The sequence below is a fragment of the Tamandua tetradactyla genome, chromosome 12, assembly GCF_023851605.1.
Source record: "Tamandua tetradactyla isolate mTamTet1 chromosome 12, mTamTet1.pri, whole genome shotgun sequence".
Classification (NCBI taxonomy): domain Eukaryota; kingdom Metazoa; phylum Chordata; class Mammalia; order Pilosa; family Myrmecophagidae; genus Tamandua; species Tamandua tetradactyla.
The window spans coordinates 72,361,591-72,383,906 of record NC_135338.1 but is presented as its reverse complement, the minus strand read 5'-3'; the positions used below and the strand labels follow the sequence as shown (position 1 = coordinate 72,383,906).

The 22,316-nt window shown below is 47.7% G+C and overlaps 1 pseudogene; it reads right to left on the bottom strand.

The window, feature by feature from the left end:
* Positions 1-955: 955 nt before the first annotated feature.
* Positions 956-20,994, bottom strand: LOC143651450 (argininosuccinate synthase pseudogene; annotated as a pseudogene).
* Between the last annotated feature and the right edge of the window lie 1,322 nt (positions 20,995-22,316).

Below are 22,316 nucleotides of genomic sequence, written 5' to 3'. Positions count from 1 at the left end.
CTGGGGCTGGTTATTACTTCCCTGAAACCCTACTCCCACATATGTGCCCAAGTGCAGCTTCTTGCTGACTCAGAGGGGAGGGGACGGCCTGGCCAGTCCATTCCAGCACCATTTGCTGTGCGGCTCCTCCTGTGGGTACCTCCATGATGGCCAGAGTAACTGCCCGGGATGGCACGTGATTGTCCTGTCCCAGAAAAGAAGCAGCAGAGGCAATGGGATGTGGCAGGAAGGGTCAGCTCGGGGTCAGTGCGATCGGGACCTAAAGGTCAGCTTTGCCCCGTGTGATCTGTCCACTCCCCTCCTTGGTCTTAGATTTCCTTGTTGCCCATGAAGAGGTTGAATTACATTTTTTAAAATATATTTTTATTGAGAAATCTTCACATATATACAGTCCATTCATGGTGCACAATCAGTGGCTCACAGTATCATCACATAGTTGTATATTCATCACCATGATCATTTTTAGAACATTTGTATCGCTCCAGAAAAAGAAATACAAAGAAAAAAACCATCCATCCATATTCCCACCCCTCCCTCTCATTGACACAAGAATTTCCATCTACCCATTTATTTTACCCTTAAATCTCCCCGTTATTTATTGTTTCTCCTTATATTTTTACTCATCCGTCTGTACCCTGAGTAAAAGAAGCATCAGATACAAGCTTTTCACAATCAAACACAGTCACATTGTAAAAGCTACTTAGTTATACTAGATTTTTGTTTTAAACTATAAAAGCTACAGAGAATAATAAAACAGAGACCAGCACAGACCCCACAACCACCATCCAGGTTTAATACACGCTCACATCTTGTTGGGCTTGCTTCAGCTCTCTCTCTCCTCAGCCTTCCCCTCCCAGGCAGGGCTGAAGGGCCTGGCACCCTCCCACACCCAGCACCCACCTCCCTCCTTGGACATGACTATTAGGCTGTATGAGTGGCCCCGAGGCTCTGGCCGTCAAAGGGCCTCTTCAGTGTCCCTCGGCGGGTCGTGGGCCCCGATGGAAGGCCTGCAGCCCAGGGACTCGCCCCTCAGCCCCAGGCTGCTCCGGAGGACAGACACTGTGCTGCGGAGATGAGTTTTGAGTGACTTTGGCTGATCCCGGGGTAGAGCAGCCCCTCCCAGCCCCTCCCAGGCCTGCCTCCCAGTGCCCAGGTGACAGCTGCCAGGGGGTCCACCCTCCAGGGTTACGCCCACCCTGTGCCGGCACAGGCTGTGCCTTATTCTTCTACAGTACTCAAGTGCCTTTCTGCAGAATGCGCATGAAGAAGACATGACAGGGATCTCACAGGCTCCCAATCTGGCTCTCAACCCAGAGCTGAGCGGGGTACTGGCAAGCCCCATGCACTGGAGCTGAGGCAGGGAGGGAGCAGGGGGAATCTCAGGTGACCTGAGGCATTGACATGGAGCCACGGTCCTGGGAGAGCCCTCCAGCATGCTGGACTCCTCCTCAGGTGGGCGACGGCTCCATTTCACAGAAGGGAAAAGTGAGGTCAGAGGGGCCACACTCCTCATCCACAATTTGGCTCAGATAGTAAGTCGGGCGGAATTTCCCACTAAACCAGGGGTTTCTGGTCTCCTTTCTCCTCTCCCCTTCCTTGTCCTTAAGGATGTGCAAGCAGGAGTCACAGGAGGCAGGAAGGCTGGAGCCTGGGGCACGGCTGCCCCCTGGCCGGGGCACTGAGGGCAACTAGCCAGACTTCACTTCACTCTCTTGTCAAAGGGGAATGACAATCCCTGCCCAGCCTTGTCCAACCATGGGGAGGACAGGAGGCTCATAGGCTTGCGGTGTCCCCCAGAGGTGCTGTCTGGGTGGAGGGGATTAGCATTATTGCCCTATGCTGGGCAGGAGGAAAGGCCCCTGGGAAGCCATGATGCCTACCCAAGGGGCATGGCAGGCGGGCCCACCTGGCCTGAGCAAGCATGCATGGGAGAGAGCCGTTCCTGGAAGGCCCTGGGCTGGGAATCTGGTCAGCGGTTTGTGCTGCCTGGGCTCCCAGCAATCAGCAACCTGCACCAGCAGCTGGCCCGCACCGCCCTGGGAGGACCTGGAGCTGCTGGGGAAGGAAACCTCTGATGAAAACCATTCACTTCCAGGTATCAAGGTGGGGCTGCTCCTTAGAATGGTAGGGGGCCACCCAGGGGGGCCAACCGCCCAGTTTGCCAGGGACCGAGGGTTTTCCCAGGACTCTGGAATTTCAGTGCTAAAAATGCAATGGTCTCAAGCAAACCAGGATGGTAGTAGGTTTGCCTACTAGGACAGCCATCCCTGTTTCTTTGGAGAGAAAGCACTCACCTTTGGGATTTGGGAGGGACATGCACCTGCTCGGCTTCACTCTCCACCCCGCATCCCCAGCCCTGCCTGGAGGGAGGGACATCCTGGCCTTTTGTCATCCCTGTAATCTCTTCTACTCGGCTGGGCCAAGGCTGAGTCTGCAGGAAACAGGGGTTCTGAGTTTTTTAATGGGGTTCATTCAAGAGGAAGTGTTAGGAAACCCACTGCAGCTACCTCACTAAGCTGTGACCTCCGATCAGGCTTTTACAAGGCAAGATTTAAGACCAGAGGTGTCCAGTGCAGCCCAGGGCCAGGCACGCAGTAAGTGCCTCCTGTGAGCCAGTCATCGTTACTGTTCTTGCTTTTGTGATGAGTGCACTTGGCTGTTAAAGCGCCCTTTACCCAGTGGCCCTTGACAACCCCGGGCTGGGGTGTCTTGGCCCAAGTTTGACAAGGTGAAATGAAGCATCCAGGGAGGGCGAATGGGTGCTTCTAAAGCACCTGCAGAATTATCGGCAGACCCAGGGTTGCAGCTCTGGTCTGCTGACTTTAGGCCAGGATGATTTGCAGTCTCCCTGGGTTCTCACAGGCTGGGGGACATCCAGGTAGCAGCCTGGGGGTGATGTGTGTGTGTGTGTAAGAGAGGAGGGGCGAGAGAGAAAGAGAGAGTTATAGAGAATGCACGGGAAAGCACGCTGTTGTAGGAATCTGTGGTTATCATATTGCATTAAGATGTTTTGGTAAGTTTTAGGAGTGAAGTCATGTCCCTCTGCTGTAAGGGGTGGGCTAACCTGTTGTCAGTCCCTTGCGGGCAGGGGGGTGCTGGTTGGGCCCTAGGGGGGAAGCGCATTGGCTTGCTGCCGTGAGCGGTCCCTCCCCCTCCCCTCCTAAGGGAACTGCTGGAACACAGGAGACACCTGAGTTTCAATCCCAGACTGTCACTGAGTAGCTCTGGGGTCCTGGGAAGTGAATTCTGCATTCTAGGCCTCAGTTTCCCCACCTGTAAAGTAGTGCTAGTCCTTTCTCCCTCCTCTAACACATGGTCGGTACTCAAGAAAATGGCCCCCTTTGCACCTTTCTCAGGCAGCCCCAGTGGCCTGGGTCAGGCCCTGCTGGTTCTGGGGAGACAGGGAGCTGTCAGTCACCCAGTGCACATCCTTCATTTTGCCCTTGACGCTCAGTAAATCCCCATGAATGTGCTAATCTGTTACTTAGCTTAGCTAAGGAGAATCGAGGGACCGCGTGTGGGTGCTGTCTGAGTCTGAAGCTTCTAAGTAAAGGTGCCATGGCCCAGTCTCCACAGGAAGGACAAGCAGCGTCCCTCGGGCCAGCCTCCCTCCTTCTGCACTGGGTTTATTTCACAAAGGGAAGGGGATTCTCCTGCTCCATGGCCCGTTCCTCCCCGAATGTGACGTTCTACTTCTCCTCCAAAAGGGGGAAAGGCTGGGTTTGGAAGCAGCAAAGTCCAGCTGGGGCAACGATCCATTAACCAGATGAACAGACATTTTTCTCCACTGCCGTTACACCGTCCGCCCAGACAACACACTTACTATGGTTATATCTCATTCAGCTCACCTAGAGAATAAAATTAGAAATCAAGTCAACTCTCCAGAGTCTTGTTATATCAATCTGACTTACACAAAACAGGCCAGACAGAGTGTGAGGTTTCCATAAAATTAGGCTGTGTCCCCAGGGGCTGCCTTGAAGCTACCCAACATTTCAGAAAACTGCCAGGCGTCCTTTTGCATAATTTATCAATTATGCACAATTCAATTCATCGTAGGGGGGAGGAAGGAGGGGATGGCTTGGGACAGAAGGGAACCCTGGAAGCAGCGTGTGCAGGGGACAGAAATCCAGGCTTTAGTCTCCCCCTCGCCACACCGTCGTTCATTAGATGAATGAGTTTGGACCAGTCTCTACTCTCTAGGAACCCCAGTTTCTCCAAGCATAAGGCTTGGGGGTCTCAATGTTTTACACCCGGTTTTAGATTTTGTTTTAAAACTGAAATTCCAGATTTATGGACTCTGAACAGAAAAGCTCAGGGCTTGGAGGCTGCCTGGCAGAATGTAGGAGTGTTGAGTGGCCAAGGTTGACACAAGGACTGTGGATGCCCAGATGGTGAGTGGTCTGAAGACCAGACAGAGGTCGGCTTCTCATATTTGGTTAGTGGCTGATGATGACAAACCCCTTACATCTGTCACGTTCACTTCTCAGAGCGCCTCCGCTGTGCCTCGGTTGGTGCTCACAGCCCCCTGGGGAAGTGGGTCAGATCGCCACCAGCAGCCCTGCTGAGCTGATGGATGTGGATGTGGGTACCCAGGGAGGGGGAGTGGCTTGCCCAAGGCCACTGTGATCAAGGGACAGCAATCCAGTGGCCCTTACCCAGCCCCAGCACCCAACCCCTCCCTCCTCTGGGCCCCATGGCCCCTGGAGCACACTTCTTCGTGGTACAGGAAGCACTTGTACTTGTCCCCCTGTCTACCTGAGGCCAGAGTACAGGGCTGTTTCACTCGGTTTCCCAGGCCCTGGGTCAAGGGCTTGCCACCATCCTGGCTGCCCAGGGAGTGTTGTTGGATGACAGAATTAATGAATATTGAAGGCCAGGAAGAGACAGCATGGTATTGCCAGTTCCCTGACTCCCTGTTCCGGGCTCCTTGCTCTGGTGTCTGACAAGCCATTTAATTGCCCCTGACTTCTATATGATGCTCAAAGGTGTATCTGTAGGCTCAGCCGGACCCAGTTCCTGAGCCATCCCAGTGGGGGCCCGACCCCCTTCCCCAACCTCAATGCCACCATATGGAAGGCCCAAACTTAGGTGGTTTTATCTCCAACGATAGGCCCACCACTGGCTGGGGTCCTGCCTTTCAGAAACTAATCAGAACCACCTGATGGGGCAGACGCACTTATCCTCAGTTTATACACAGAGGACTCAGGCTCGCATAAGCCACTTGCTGGCCCAAGGTTCCTTGTTAGGGTGGGAGAGCCAGGATCTTAACCTACTGCCAAATGACACCCAAGTCCAGGCTTATTCTATTAAACTACTCGTTCGGCCACATTGTCCTATAACTTTCTAAGCACCACCTCACCCATGATCACATTTTGATCCATTCAGGATTGTAGGTGTATAAGTAGGAAGGGCAGGGATTATCAACCCATTCTATGGATGAAAAGATTTATGCTTAAAGTGGTGGAGAGACTTGCCCAAGCCCACACAGCCTGTGCCAGAGCTGGGACTCCAACCAGACGAATTGATGCCACCTGGTATTGAAGCGATTGTATGACTCAGAGCTGCCACTTCATGATCCATGCATTGCGCTAAGCCCTGGAGGTAGGTTATAGGTGGCTTCAAGTTCTTTGTTACTTTTCCCACAAGGGGAGGGAGCCTAATTCATCCCTTCTCTTGAACCTTGCCTCATCAGAAGGACTCACTTGACTTATGCAATGTGGCTGAAACGATGCTGCTGACTTCTGATGCTAAGTCATGAGAAACTGTGACGCTTCCTCCTGGGTGTCTTGGAATACTGATTTTGAGGGAAGCCAGTGCCACCTAGGAAATCCATTTACTCCAAGACCTCCATGCTGGCATGCAGAGAGGGTACCCAGAGGAATATCCCTGGCCAGCTCCAGGCTGGCCCAGCCGTTGCAGCTGAGATGCCCAGCATGTGAATGGAGACACCATCTTGGACACCCACCTCAGCTGAGCCTTTGAATGGCTTCAGAACAAGCTGTCATTCTGATTGCATGAGAGAACCCACCTGAGCCCTGCCAAGCCTCAAGACTCTGAGAGATAAACTGTTTAAAGCCCCTATTGGGGTGTTTTCTTATTTAGGAATAGATAATAGCACAGCCCTCAAGCATACATTGGCCCATTTTGTCCTTCAACAGTTCTGTGAGGCTATTTTATAGATGAAGAAACTAAGGCTTGGAGGCTCAGGTAACTCGGCCCAGACAGGAAAGAACAGAGCTGGGGTGTTAGCCCCAGAAAGGCTGACACCAGAGTTTTCCATATCACTGCTCCTTAAGCCAGGTCTGCAATTTCCAGGCCTGTGGACCATGTGATTTGCCTGTCTGCTGCCCACATCAGGTGAATTTCTGTCAAGAGGTTGGTTACCCATCTCCCCCTCCTCACCTAGAAGCTGGGATTGAGGGCTTGGCAAATGTCTTCCCTGAAGCTTCCGGGGCTTCACAGCCATCGCTTAGGAAAACTGAGGGCTGAGGCGAGCGCCTGAGTCCCAGGCCTAGCCCCAGGTGCTGTCCAATGCCATCAGGACCTCAACAAAGTGGGGCTACTCTGGCTTATCTGTGGCTCAGGCATATGGACCGGCGGCAGTCAGCCCTTCTGGGCCCTTCTCAGAAATGTTCCTGTAGCACTTGCAGGCACCAAGAGGCCGCATGCTCCCACCTCCCCTTTCCAGTATAGAAGGGCAATTAGTTAGTCTGAAGCTGACCTTCTGCGCTGCCCCACCGTGGGCCCTACTCTTTCCTGTGCCTGGAGTCTCCCCTGCTCCCTTTGGCCTTGGTGGAGCACAGGCAGCCCTAGTCACCACTGCCCTGAGGCTTTCCCAGAGTCCAGCAATGTCCCCGTTCTCCAGGGTGCTGAGTGGGGACTGACCTCTGACATCATCCAGGGTCTTCATTTTACAGATGCAACAAATGAGGCCCCGAGAGGGAGGGGTGGGGCCACCGTCTGCTCACCCACTGCTGTGCACCACGGAAGTGAGCATGTCTCTTCCAGCCACACCATGTTGCCTTGGAGGGCAGGGACTATGTTTCAAAATAGTAATTCCTTTTATCAGTATAATATCTAGCATGGGTCAATTATGTGTTTTTCTTTCTTTTTTTTTTTTTTCCCTTCATTAATCCTCACAGCCGAGGAAGGATGTAGGTTCAGAGGTCAGTTACTTGCCCAAGGTTTACGGAGACGAGCAGCTAGGCAGGGCTCACACCAGGCCTTCTCATTCCAAGGCTGTCTCTTCTCTGGTCCCCGCGGGCATTGGGCGGGGCTGGGCGTGCAGCAGGTGCTCAGCCCCCAGTTGCTGTTTTTGTGATAAAGGGGCTGAAAAGAATATGGAAGTCTCCCCCCAGATGGAGTTCCCTGCTGCCAAGTGATCACAGGAGTGAGATTTCCTAACAGAACAGGAGGCCGCCGGGCCACTGAGGCTGAGCCAGAGGCTATTCTGCTATGGATGAAATACTACATTATCTGCCTGGCAAATATCCGCTCAAATAATGAAACCTAATATGTCCTCATTATCTTCCTGGAGTTAGGCCACCGCGCTGGGGAGAGGATGGAGTCACAGAGAGGCCCACCTCTTGTCCCCATAGGGGAGTGTCAGAAAGGTGAGGGGTGGGTTGCGGGAGAGAAGCTGGGCAAGTCTTCAGCCTTTTGCCCAGAGGCCTTCGGGAGAAGGCTCTGGAAGCTGTAGCAGAGCTGCTTTGGTTCCGGGTCTCAGAGCGTGCAGGTGGGTTCTAGGCAGTGCACGGAGCCCTCCCTCAACCCCCCGTTCCTCGCCCTGGGTGTGTGGGCACCAGGAGGCTTCACTGTATGGGGCAGTGCCAGCCCTGCTTCGAGATGTCTCCAGGGCAAATGTTTGCTGCCTTTGTCCGGAGGCAAAATCCTGAGCCACTGCTTCCTTCAGCCTCCATGGAAATGAAAGCCTGGAAGCTAAGTGGCGGGTGATTACCAGGTTCAACTTGCTTATTAGCAACCCGCAAAGGATTATCACAGGGCTTCCAGGCGAAGCCCACAGAGGCTTGGCAGTGCGGCAGGCTGCCTCCTAGTTCGGGACACTGTTCTCTGAAAGCACAGCATTCTCCAGGTGAGACGGGCTTCTCCTCACAGGCCCATGGCTCCCCTGCCCTCCTAGCCCATAGCAGCTTCACAGGACACCAGGGTGCAAGGCCCTTTGTGAGCTCTGCCTGCAGGGCTGTGTGGGATGAGTGGGGAGAGAGAAATGCCTAACCCCACAGTGCAGGCTTCAGATGTTTTAAAATATCTTAGAAAAGGAGAACATTTTGGCAAACTATGGCCAAATCCTGCTGGCTACTTCTTCATCAGATAAAGTTTTATTGACACACAGCCATGCTCACTCTTTTGCTTTTTTTTTTTTTTTTGGCTTTTCCAAGCAAGAATAGCAGAGATGAGTAACCATCTGTCCACAAAGCCTAAAAGATGTATCATCTGACCCCATACAGGCAAAGTTTGTAGATGCCTGGGTTGAAAGAGATATGGGTTTCAGAGTTTAAAACATTTGACTCGTTGTGGATTTGAATGCCACTTGTACTGTCGTTCCATATTGCCCTGGAAGCGTTGGTGACCTTATGAGCCTCAGTCTTTTCATTTGTGAAATAGAGATGATGACCTGAGCACAAACGTGTAATATAGCATTTACTCTATATCAGGTACAGTTCATCCGATCCTCACAGCAATCCTGTGAGGCAGGTACTCAGTCCCACACAGGGGAAACGGAGGCCCAGAGAGGTTTAGTAACTTGCCTAGGATGACACAGCACTGGGAGGGGCAGCCCAGGCAGCACGGCTCCAGGGTCTGCGTTCTAAACCACAGTGCCCTACAGCATCTCACAAGACTGCTGTGAAGACTGAGGGATAGTGCCAGAGCACAGCTGAGCCACAGGGCCTGGAATACAGTAAGAACTCAGTGCATGTAAGTTCACCCTTCTCCCCAAATTGTTTTACGTCCCTCGTCTGTCCCACAATGAGGGTCTTGGCCCCTTTGAATTTCAGTTTCATAGGTCACTGGGCTCCCCCCTGCCTTTGCCAAAGGCTGATATCATGAATATCGTGTATGTGGCTGTGCATTTTCCCCACCACACTCTCCCTCTCCCTTCCTGCCATCGTCTCCCTCCCACTGTTTAGTTAATAATAACATATCATGTTCTGTCTCAGATGCATATCAGTTGTGTGTAATTATTTATGGAGAAATAGACAGATGATTCCCTGCTTGGGCCATTTTCACAGGCAGCCGTACCTATCACTTAGCATCCCTCCTTCCCCTAGTCTAATAACACTGTCCACTTTATATCCTAGGGCCTTGATTTATTAGGTAATTTCTTTCTTCTCTGTGGCTTGGGCCTGCCTGTCATCAATATAATAGAATGATGGAAGTGCAAGCTATAGATACCAGACATTAAAAACTAGGCAAGTATTACCCATTTCAACTCCTTGTCCAGCCACAGCCAATCCATAGCAATCCTTGGCCTCCGCTTGTCTGGAGAGAGGAAAAAGATTACAGAGGGACACCCAGGGCCTGACTTCTCATAAAATGGCTCTTTGCAAATTGAGGTCATTACTCTGCTGGTAGATGATTCTGGAAAAATGCCCAGAGAATGTGTGCATACATATACACACACAGAGGGCAAAGGAATCTAAGCTCCCTTCCAAGGAGACTTAATGTACTGAGGAGAGAAAGGGACTGAACTGAGTGCCAGGAGGTCTGGCTTCCCATCCCAGCTCTGCCACATTAACCGGCTGGGGACACTGGAGCCAGTCACCTCATCTCCCGGGGCCTGAGTTGCCTCCTTTGTCAAACGAGGAGGTGGTTCAGCTGAGCTCCAAATGGCCTTCTAGCCTTAGCATGCTGGGATGAGGCCAAGCTTACACAGAATGTAAGAGCAGAGGGCACAGTTGGAACCTGAACCCCTGCTGTCTGATTACAAGATTAGTTCCTTTTACACTACGCCATGCCATCTCTATTGATCATAGCTATAATCCGAATTACCACTCTCTTCACTATCAATAGCTTTCTCACAATCACTGAAGTAGTATCACCAATAAATGCTCTTTTAATTGCATCATCAAGAGAATCATCAGTGCCATTATCTCCCAGGGCCTCTCACCCCTAAGACCACTGCCCTGTCATCATCAGTATCATGCTAAATTCACTGAATACTTTATACTTGCCAAGTTTTTACATGCAGGATGTTATTTAGTCCTCACAATGATCCTAGAAAATAGACTGCATCATAATTATCCTCATTTCACAGAAGAGACAACTGAGGCCCAAAGTGGCTAAGTAATCTCTTTGGACGTTGCACAGTAGTAAATGCCAGGCTTTGGATTTATACCTAGGCTGTTTGGCTCCAAACCAAGTTTTCAATCACTGTGCTATGCATCCTCAGTATCGTTTTTGAAAATACTATCATTGGTGTCAACCAAACCAGGATCATCTATGTCGACATCACCAAATCACACAACCACATCTTTCAAGTAATTCCCAATATCATGGCCAGTGTCAACATCACTGATATCAGAATCAATATCACCAATATCATTATTGCCAATATTGCCATCAGTATAAACACCACTGTCATTAACCGTTAACGATATTGTCATTGTCATAAATATAGTCTACACCAACGTCATAATCAATACCATCAAAAATCTATCTTTAGAGTCACTGCTAATGCTGACATCACTACTCTCCTTGCTGTCATCATTAGCAACATTATGGCCACTGTCAACAAACTGGTGCCCACTAATATTATAGTTAATGTTACAAGCAGAAGAATCATCAGGACCACCACTAATTTCTCTGTCTGTATGGCCTCACTAGTACTGTCAACAATACAGTTAACCCGTTCAGTGTTGTTACCACCAACCTCATTAGCCTCAGTCCACCATGGTCGATATTGCCATCAATACAATTAAAATTAATACATACCCCTTGTTTCGGTCTGCTAAAGCTGCCAAAATGCAGGATACCAGAAATGAGTTGGCTTTTACAATGGGGATTTATTAACTTACAATTTACAGTTCTTAGGCCATGCAAACATCCAACTCAAAGCATGAACAGGATGATACCTGCACTCTGAAGACAGGCTGCTGGCATCTGGGGCTCCACTGTTACATGGCAAGGCATGTGGTGATGTCTGCTTGTCCTTCTCTCCTGGGTTTCATTGCTTTCAGCTTCTGGCTTCAGTGGTTTCCTCACTCAGCTTCTCTGGTGCTCTTTGTGAGATTCTCTTAATTTCAGTTCTCAGCTTCTGTATGTGTTTTATCCTCTCATAAGGAGCTCCAGTAAGGGAATTAAGACTTGCTTTGAATGGGATGGGTCATATCTCAATTGAAATGATGTAATGAGAAGGTCCCACCTACAATAGATGTGCACCCATAGGAATGGATTAAAGAAACATGGCCTTTCTGGGGTGCATAACAGCTTCAAATTACCACACCTGTCTCCTGTTAAATGGGTATCATAAACTACAATATATTTGCCATGGGTATAATCATAATTTACTGAGTACCTACTCTCGCACCGTACTGTGTTAGGTCTTTGCTCTCCTGGTGCAATGCAGATAGACTACAAGAAATGTAGGAGGCAGAAATATTGGACTGATTGTTATAGAGGTCATTCAGATGTTGGCAGGGGCTCCAGGAATCAGAAACTTCTACCCTATCTCAAGAGGTCAGTGAGTCCTGTTTTGGAAGTACTGGACTATTAACTGTTCTTCAAGCTCATCCATCCTTTCAAGTCAAATTATTTAATGGTTTCCCAGTGGGATTTAATCTGCTGCATCTTGTGTTTCCAGAACACATGGTTTAAATCTCTGTTGTATTTTTTATAGTCCATCTTTTGACCATGTCCACACATCTGTCTCCTTCCCTAGGATGTAAATTCATGGAGGTGGACATCTAAGTCTTTTCCATACGCTGTCTAAGGCTTTACACAGCTATTCTCAATATACATGAGCAATTGAAGGGAATGGAATGCCAGCTGGTCCGTAAGAATCCTATGACAGAGTGCGAGGGGCATTGGACTGAGAATCAAGATGTCCAGATTTTAGTCTTGATTGTTCCTACCTAATTGTGCAGCCTTGGACCATTCATTTTCCCTCCTTCCCTCCCTCCTTCCATCTTTCTTCGGTCTCCAAACCTGAGTCCTCCTTACTGCACACCCAATTCATAAGCAAGCTCTTGTATCTCTGTCTTTCAAGCATATATCCCAAACCACCCATTTCTCACCTTCCTTTGCAGCCCCCCCCAATGCAGGCCCACATCTCTTGCTAGAACCACTGAAGTTGTCTTTTGATTGATCTTCCTGCTTCCACTGTATTTCCCTAAACTCTATTCCCCTCATCGTGGCCAGGGTGACCTTTCAGAAGCATAAAGCAGTTCACGTTGGCCCCTGCTCAAACTCACCCTCAAGGCTTCTCACAACCCTCCAAATAAAATCCAGACTGCTTTCCATGGTCTGGTCCCTGCCCTTTCTCCTACCTTACCTCCTGCATCATCATCTCCACCCCTTACTCCCGGCCACACTGTTCTTGAAGCATCTTGAAAGTCAAAAGCTTGTTCCTGTTTTGGGGACTTCACGCGTGTTGGTCTCTCTGCCTGGAGCATTCTTTCCTCAGATCTCCACGCGGCTTGCTCCAGTTCATCATTCAGTTCTCCAGTCAAATGCCTCCTTTCAGAGAGGCTTCCGCATGGCGGCTCTGTGAACAGAGCCCCTGTATAGTCATTCTCTTCTCATTCCAGCCCAGCCATTCAACAAGTATTTATTGAGTATGGAGCACGAGGCCTCTTCACCTGAGCATATTTTGCAAATGGTAATTCTGTGATGGGTGACTATTCTGAGCAATGTGGAATATTTAGCAGCATTCCTGGCCTCTACCCACCAGATGCCAGTAGTACCCCACTTCCCTCCCTCCTAATTGAGACAATCAAAAATGTCACCAGACTTTGCTAAATGTCCCTTGGGGGCAAAAATCATCCCTGGTGAGAGCGACTGATTGACTATGAATTCAGTGTTTTTCTAAAAACTTAGGATGCATCAGTGACGAGAACAGACACCTCCTTTTGCTCCTATTCTGGCAGATGCTTGGGGAGTACATTCTAGTGGGAGGAGACAGACAATTAACATAAAAATGAGTAAATTATGTGTATTCTAGAAAGTAATAAGTGTTATGGGAAAAATACAGTAGGTTGGGGTGATCTTGAGTGGGGACGGTGTGCTATTTTAAGTAGAGTGGCCTGGGTGAGCCTCACGGGAATGGTGCTTTGTACTTGTTATTTTTTGTCTAACCATAGCATATATAATGTCATGAAATTTCATTATGGTTCTATTTGTTTACCTTGTTGATTGCTTGTCTTCTCCTTTAGAGAGTAAACTCTATGAGGGCAGGAAACATTTCCTATTCTGTTTAACACCTTGTACACCCAGGACCTGGCATTGTGGCTGGCCCTTTGGGGGTGCTTGCTAAGCACGTATATGCCATCATTTAGGAGCTGGGAATGCAGACACAAACAGCCTTAAATGGAGAGCATGTGGCCACACCCCTCATGTTTAGAGACACCCCTACCCTCCTCACTCTAACCATAGTTGATTCTGAGCTACCCTCTGTACTAACTTATTTCATGGGTAGTTAAGCAGTTCCAACATGCGTTCAGTTTATACTCAGAGGTAATTTCAAATATCTAACTCTCTTGTTGGATGGAGTTTTAGCCTTCTTCCAGTCAGATACAATTCGATCACAATACATATTGTCAATGCCAGTTCTTTCCATCCTGCTTTTCCTATCCTGACATCCTCTGGGGTCTGCAAGGGCCAGCTCTTCACTTCTAGGCTCAGTGGGAAGAGGGCTGCTCAGGAGGGGTGAAGTGTGAGCGACCCATCGCTGGAGGTGCTCAGGTTGGCCTGGATGACCTCTTCGCAGGGTGCTGTGAGGAGGAGTCAAGTCTTGGGTGACAATGACACAGGACTGGCGATGCTCAACTTTAGTGAGGACCAGTTGCCTCCAGGGCTTATTAACCAGAAGCCCTGCCTCCAAGCTTCTGACCCTGGAGAGGGGTGTGAGAATTTGTATTCTCAGCATAGCACCAGAAACGCCCGAAGCTGCTGCTGCAGGGACCCCGTGTGAGTAGGTGGGCCCTCGAGTAGCTGAAGAACCCTCTCAGACCTGAGGGTCGATGCCTCTGTGAGGGCTCCTTTTCAGGCATAAAGTGCAGCTCTCTGGTTCCTGCCCAGGCAGTAAGTCAGAGGTAGATACTAACTTATGTAGGAGGGGTATGAGGCAAACAGACTCTGCTCCCAAGGAGAACACAATTTATATGGGGAGACTAGCATATGGGCTGGGGACATTTTAGGGAAGAACCTAAGATGTCACATAAAGAATGGACAAGCACAGAGAAGGAGTGCTGGGCTTGTCCCAAAGAAGGAGAGCTCTTGCTGGCTTGGGGAACCATAGATGGTTCGAGGGGGAGGCGTGACCAGAGCTCAGCTCTGCAGGATAAAAAGAAGGGAACTATTTGGTAGAACCAAATGAAATTGCTGCTATTCAAGCATTCTAGGCTTATAGAAACTGAAATTTCATATGGCTCAGTCTAAGAGTATTATTTTAATTTCTCCTATGCATCAGGTATTATTATCTTCATTTAGTAGATGAGGAACTGAATCCCAGAGAGATTAAAAACTTGTCACTTGTCCATGACACAGAGTAAGAGGCAGAACCAAGAACCCAGATCTGTTGGACTCCAAGCCCTAGCTTTAGGATTTGTCTGGCTCAGTGAATCTCAAGTTTCCAAGTACATCAGAAGTCCCTGGTGGGGTTGTTGAAACCCAGCTGTTGGACCCCCCCTGTGGAGATCCGATACAGTAGGTGTGGGAGAGGAGAATGCTGAGAACAGCATTTCAAACAGGCTCCCAAGGAATGTGGAGGCTGCTGGACTGGGGACCACACGTGGCGCTGTCCTGGGCTAAATAGAAAAGGTGGCAGGATTAGTGATGCCCCAGAGGCAAAGCAGGCACGGTAGGTGCCATGGGCACGTCAGGCTGCATGAAGCAGTCTGGGACAGTGGAGAAAACTGAGTAGACTGGTGGAGGGTAGGAGGGAGAGACAGCCTCATCTTCCCTGTCCCGTTTCTCTCCTTCTACCTTGTCCCATCCAAAGAGGCAGCACCTCCGTCCCCCACTGAGGCCCCTCAAAGGTTGTTTAGCCTAGATAATAACTCCAGCACCAGCGATCTCTTCTGATAAGCCCTATTTCGTAAAGAAGACATGAATGGTTGTAATCAGATTCAATGTTTGCTACGCTGAACAAAATGAGCAAAAGAAAAAAAAAACACTGCAGCCGGGCTATAATTATGGGTGTGATATTTCAGCCCATTAGCAAAAAATATCTCAGAAACCTGCTGCCCCGCCTTCTCAGCTAAAAAAAATTGGATGCTAAGCTGGTGAAGGCAAACAGACAGAACGGAGTCCTGAAACAGAGGTCTACTTAATTGCTTATTTTATTTATTTATTTTTTGGCTGGCGGTGGATTCTGACAAACCCAGGCCTTTTGTTGCACCATAAAAGAGAGCTGATCACCCCCAGGCAGTGTTGCCCTGGATGCTTCTGGAAGCATCTGCCACTCTTTCTCAGGCTGGCTGGCCTAGGCCAGTACTAGTAAAATGTCTGCACTTCCTAAGCACTTGGTAAATATAGTGGTTGCTGTTGTTTTAATTTTTGTACAACAACAACTACCTTTGGGGGCTTGCTATGCGCAAGTTACAAAACTTTTCTTATTTTTCCTTTCAGGAACAATTTGAGGTCATGTAAGGGATATTGCTGGTTTCCTTCAGGTCCGTTTGTAAGGTTTTTGTTTGACTGGCTTTGGAGCCCTGCCCTGAGACAGCCTGGAGTCCCTTTGCCTGGCTGCAGGGAGACCCCATTACCTGGGAGCTTGTGCCCCTTATTCCTCAGAGAAGGGCCCTTGACCAGGGACCCACCACAGCGGGGGATGAAAGTCCAGACCCTGCCTTGGCTCAGGGCACCCGTGAGGGATAACTAGCATGCCTGCCACCCTCAGAAGCACGTTGTCAGAAATCAGCCCTCTGCTTGGCCTTCTCCCTTTCCCTGCCCTGCTCCCCCCACTCCCTCATGGTCTACCCTGAGAGTTATTTCTTACGTCACTTGCACATGAATCCCGATCTCAGGGTCTGCCTCTGGGGTGCCCAGCCTCAGACAGGTAGACCTTAATGCTACCTTTTCACCAGAGAGGAAACTGAGGCTCAGGGAACATAAGAACTCAGCTAAGAAGGCAGGGACTGGATTTGATCCCATGCTGTCTGTTCCCAGGACTTCTTCTCTTAATCTCTATGCTGGGACACCTTTTATTAGCAGCATGCAGCTAATAAATAATAATTTATCTGCAGATGTATTTTTAAAATAATAAGAAGTTAAACCTATTGTTAGGATAATTCTATAAGATACATTGCTGAAGTATCCAATTGCTCGCAAAAAAAACAAACCATCAAGGTCGGATAATTCTCACTTGTTCCTAATACAAATGCAAACACAGTATGTGTGAATTCAGAGCATTGTATTGATATCTGCTTCTTCCTGCATTACTTGACCAATGGCAGGTTGGTTCTGTGATTTAAGAAAGCACAATTTCCTATACTTCATGAATGGCTCAGAATCATGCCACAGATTTAGCTCACTTTGCATCTGGACGATGATTTCATTGCTTACCTTTTTTTGTTGTTGAGAAATGCTGCATGCCTTTATTTCAGGTAATCCTTAGCATTTCAGCTTCTTACTCACAGGATTTGAGTATACCGTTTTCTTCTTGAGATTATTCTTCAAGAAGTTCTCTGATATCTTGTTCTAATTGCAGCTGATTTTTCATCAGGCCAGCTGCATAACTGTCCTACTGGTATTTCTTTTCATTTTTCTGCTGGGTGAGCTCTATGGCTTCTTGAATCTGTTGTCTTCCTTTATCTATTCATTTTTCATTCTGCCAGAGTATATTCTCAAGGAACTTTTTCAGAAAATGTAAATATGAGCAGTGGGGTATGGTGCAAGTACATCTGAGTCTTTGTATATCTGAAAATGTCTGCCCTTGCACTTGAATAGGAGATTCCAAATGATTTCCTCTCAGAATGCTGTAGACACTACTCTATTGGCTTCTAGCAAGCTCTATTTCTTATGGGAAATCGAATGCTAGTTTGATTGTTGTTGTTTTTTATGTATCCTAAATTTTTTTTTCTTTGGGCTTGCTGCAGTGGGTCAGCAGGCAGAGTTCTCACCTGCCATGCAGGAGACGTGGGTTCAATTCCTGGTGTCTGCCATACAAAACAAATTAATTTTTTTTTTTTTTTAACATGGGCAGGCACCGGAAATCGAACCCGGGTCCTCTGGCATCGCAGGCAAGCATTCCTGCCTGCTGAGCCACCGTGGCCCGCCCAAATTAAAATTTTTTTCTCTGAGAAGTTTTGAGATTTCCTGTTGATTGTTGGACTTAGAGAAACTTTCCCAATATGTTGTGAAGTGTCTTTCCACCCGCTCTGTACTTGTGGAAAACAGTGGAGCACTACTGGTTTTTTTTTTTTTTTTTTTTTGTCTGATTCCCTTTCTCTTGGAAACTGCCCCTAATTCACTCGCTCCATGTGATTTTGGAGGGGATAAGGAAGTGACCTTACTTTCCCTGCCTCAGGGTGGTCAATCAGAGCATTCCATCTCTCCAGCCTAGACAGTGCTTCAGGGATGGACATATGACCCAAGCCAGAAAAATTAGAGTACTTTTTAAAGACTTATCTGGATGTTGGGAGAGAGAGGACTGTTCTTTGTTCCTCAAGCTTTGATATAAGGAAGAAGAAAGAATGGAGCCTCTGAAGGCCTTTTTAGCCACTACACATGGCTGAGAATGCACTCAGCTGAGAGGAAAGCACAGAAGAGGGGTGTGCATGAAAGAAAGCAAAGGGGGCAAGGATTTTGAAATGATGATTTTCAACTTGTGAACTGCTGGGTACAGAGAAGATGGAAGCCAGACCAACTCTTGGAGTGTTAGTTACATAAGCCAATAAATTCATTTTTTTCTCTAAACTCTTGGAGTTGGGTTTCCGTGAAAGATGACCAAAAGAATCTTGCTAATATGGTGGATCTTTCTAACCTGAAAAATCTTTCATCTTTTTAATAAAAATTTTTTATTATTTAATTTCACCTTCCATTTCATGATATCTGAAAACCCTATTAGATGATTTTTGGATTTCTGGGATCTGGTCTCCAGCTCTTTTAACCTTTCCTCATTTTAAAAAGTCACTTTGATATTTTAATCTATATCCTGAGACATTTCCATGACTTTATCTTCTAGATCTCTGATTTAGTCTTCCATTCTAATACTCAGCTCATTCATGAGCTCTTCATTTCGGCCAATGTGTTTTTAATTTCCAAGGACTTTTTCATTCTCAGCTTAATCCATTTTTTTCATAGTGAGTCACTTTGGTTTTATGGATACAACATCCTCCCAATGGAATAGCACTAGTTCTCTTCTGTTTGCTTTGTCATCTCTGTTTTTCCTGTTCAAGTCACTTTGTTCACCTCAGTTCTTCTCTTTTATGTGGTCTGTTTTCCTCAAACCTTGATAGTCCCTAGATATCCATTAGGATGTTTGACTAAAGGCCTGGGTTGATTGTTAAAGGAAGCTGGCAAGGGATTTCCCTCCTAAGCAGTTGTCCAGGACTCTGAATGGGGCAGGATGTCTGGAATTCTTGTGGAAGGAAGCATAAACGAAACCTCATGACCAGATACCACTGCTTAAGTAAGGAAGTCTTTCTCTTGAGTGTGAAGAGCCTTAATGTACAGTTCTGAAATTTGTGAGCCCCCAAATTCTTGAATTCTTAAAAATTGCACATCATGGGATAAATAAAGTTAAGGATAAAGTACTTAAAATTCATGTCATCAGGCCAGCACCAGAGGTAATTAACCAAATAAGAAAATGCTGGCATTTAAAAACACATGTCCAATGTCTAATAAAGAAAAAAATACCACAATAAATATAAGCATTACCATTTTTATAAAAGGGAGAAAATGGCTTGATGAAAGAGACTATGAAGTAAGTTTAAGCTTCTAAGTTGTGAAGATGAGGGCAAAATGTGTCAAGAATGGAGAAAACCATGTAGTTAGCTCTCCCAAGACAAAGCAAAGGGCCAGGAAGAGAAGGGTCAGTGGATGGAAACTGATGGAAAGTGTGTCTCTGGGTTCAGCTTTCTTTGCATTTAGCTGGTGTACTTGGTGGCACCATCATGGATAAACTAACATGACTTCCACATTATACCACATCATTCTTGTATCTGTCATGTATGAACTAATGTAGATGTTAGAAACACTAGCTATAGTAGAGTGGACCCAGTTTTATTGCACTGTTCAGTCTTTTTCTTCTTTTTTTTTCCTCCCTGAGTGGAGTCTGTTGAGGAGGTCAGGAAGCGCAAGTCTACAGCAATGCCTGCAGAACTCCCATTTTATTATCGAGAGTTGTTCTCATGACTTAATCTTGAGGGCTGGGGGGTGGGCAATGCTGAGGCCAGCTGTGTGTTCAAGAGGGGAAGGGACAACTGCTATACTTCAAGCAGTTTTTTTTTAATGTATCTTTTTAAAAAATGTCACTGATGACACTCACCCCCACCTTTCCTTTCGCTGAACATTTTTGCAGGTAAAGGGGAACAGGGAACAAGGCTGGGGTTGCCAGCCAGCTGTGCTGCCAGCCAGCTGGGGAGAACAAGTCACAATTACAAATGATCACAATCATTAGTGCCTGTACTTGAGAGATGGGCAAAGTGAGGAGGCCCCAGCTCCTCACTGTTAAGGGTAATCCCGCTCTGGAGATGATGATATTCCTTCAGCCCAAGGGAGTTAATGTTGATGAAACCAGTGGCACAGATGAACTCACAATCACCCTGCACTTTTGTGCTCACCATCTCCTTGCTGAAGAGGGACAGCGGGGACTCCTGGCAGAGGATGTTCACCTGGCTCGTGAAGACAGATACCCGCACCTACCCCTCCACCCACTCCTGGGACTTAGCAATGCAGTGGAATGCAACTCACACCTGGGGCTGTGCCAGAAACTCATGTATACCAGCTCCATGAATTTCGAGCCCAGGCCTTGTTTGATTTTGTGTGCTTCCAGATCCATCATGAAGGCCTCTACGTCTAAATGAGCATGGTAAAGGATCATCCTTGCTGGGATCTCGTAGATACCCCACGACTTTATTCCAATGAAGCAGTTCTCACATATGCTTGCCTGCAACTTCATTCAGATACACAAAGAGCTCCAAGGGAGCGCAGTGGGTACTGCCATGCTGACGTTGGTCACTTGCACAGGAACCCCTTTCATGAACTGGATCTCAAGGATGTGAGGGTGGTGGACAGCTTGGGCTGGGTCCTGGGTCTCTGTGTAGAGACCTGGAGGTGCTTGGCCCTTGGGGTTCTCCAGGATTCCAGCCTCATAGCTGGTGTGCATGAGGTTCTCATCCATGCTCCATGGGTTCTTGGGAGTGACCAGGATAGGAATTTCATGTTGTTTAGCATATTCCATCAGGCCATTGTGGCCCTTGAAATGGTTGCAGAACTCAGGCACCCTCCAGAGAGCAGTGACCTTAATCTGGAGGCCAGCAAGTAGCAGGTGAGCTGAAACCAGACCTGGTCATTCCACTTTCTTGCAGCACCATGAAACACAAACTTGGCTCCCTCCCACTGGACGATTTCCACTTGTTTGCTGGCAATGCAGGGCCTGGCAAGAGAGGTGCCCAGGAGGTAACAGTCCTTGTACAACGCGCTGGACTGCAAGCTTCAGCACTTCTTCCTGGCTTCCTCGAAGTCTTCCTTCTGGCCGATGTTGGCCAGGTAGGCAATGACATCATGGCCTTCTTCCTTCAACCACATGAGTATGCAGGAGGTGTCCAAGCCACCGCAGTAGGCCAGAGCCACAGAACATTTGCTGGACATTTTGTCTGGGATTGGAGGTGTGGGTTCCTGGTTTCTGGAATCTGTCTTCACAGTTCAGCGAGCCACTTGAGGCCCAGCTGGCAGTGGTAGGCAGTGGCAGGCAAGCCTCTTTAAGCAGTTTTATTTTTCTTTTAATATTTTTATTGAGATATCTTCACACACTTACAGTCCATCCAAAGTTTACAATCAGTGGCTCACAATATCATCATATAGTTGTGTACTCATTACCATGATCATTTTTAGAGCATTTGTGTCACTCCAGAAAAAGAAAAGAAAAAAGAAAAAACTCATACATTCCATACCCCTTACCACTTCCTCTCCTGGACCACTGGTGTTTCAATCTACCCATTTTTTTAACCCCTAATACCCCCCCCCCATTATTTATTGACTTTGTCTGTGTTTTTTAACTCCTGTCCATACCCTCTTCAGGCAGTCTTGATTGACTCACAGAGTGCTTGCTTTTGTTGGAGGTTGTCTGGGGCTCTGTTGAGAAAAAGGACTCCAGCTTTAGCAAAGAGCATCTCCTAGGCCTATGCTGAGTTGAAATTTCCCTCCTCTGGTTTCTCAATCAATTGGATCCCTCTTGCCTTCTAACTTCTAGAGATCACTCAGAATTTCTGGTGCACTGATAGCATCCTTTCCTAATTACTAATATGGATTTATTCCTTTTCTTATAGTTTTCCTGAAATTTTTTTAAGTAGGTTATAGAGACCAATTCTGATTGTTCAGTCTGCAGTTTCAAATTGGAAATTCTCTTCACTGCTTTTTGTGCTTTTCACTTTGACCAAGGCTCTCCTAATTTTGAGCCTCAGTATATTAACTAGAAAATGGGAATAACAATTTGTCAGTCCTGCCCACCTCACAGGGATTGGAACAAGGTAAGAGAGCAATAATTGTGGGAGTCACCTATGAGTATAAAAGAGTGGCACAAATTCAAGGTATTAACTCATCGAACAGAACCCTCTAGTTTGACAGATGAGAAAATGAACCCAAGAGATGGGAAGTGGTTTTTTTTCCCCAAAGTTACTCAGAAACCTCCAGCCTCTTAGCTCCTCAATCAGGGTCTGTTTCCAGTCCCTGACTCTTCCCAGCCTGCAGATGGCCAGGGCTACAGTGCTGGGGGCAGAGCAATTGAGAATTCTGAAGGCAGAGATGGCATAAATAATTCAGTGATTGCCGACCACGGGCCATTAAATTTTCCATGATCTGTTTTATTGTATCTGCTGTGATGTGGCATTAGTCACTTCCAGTTCAGATGCAGACCAGGCATTTTACCTGCCTGCACTGCTGGCCAACCCAGGGCAATGAACGTCTGGGCCTCC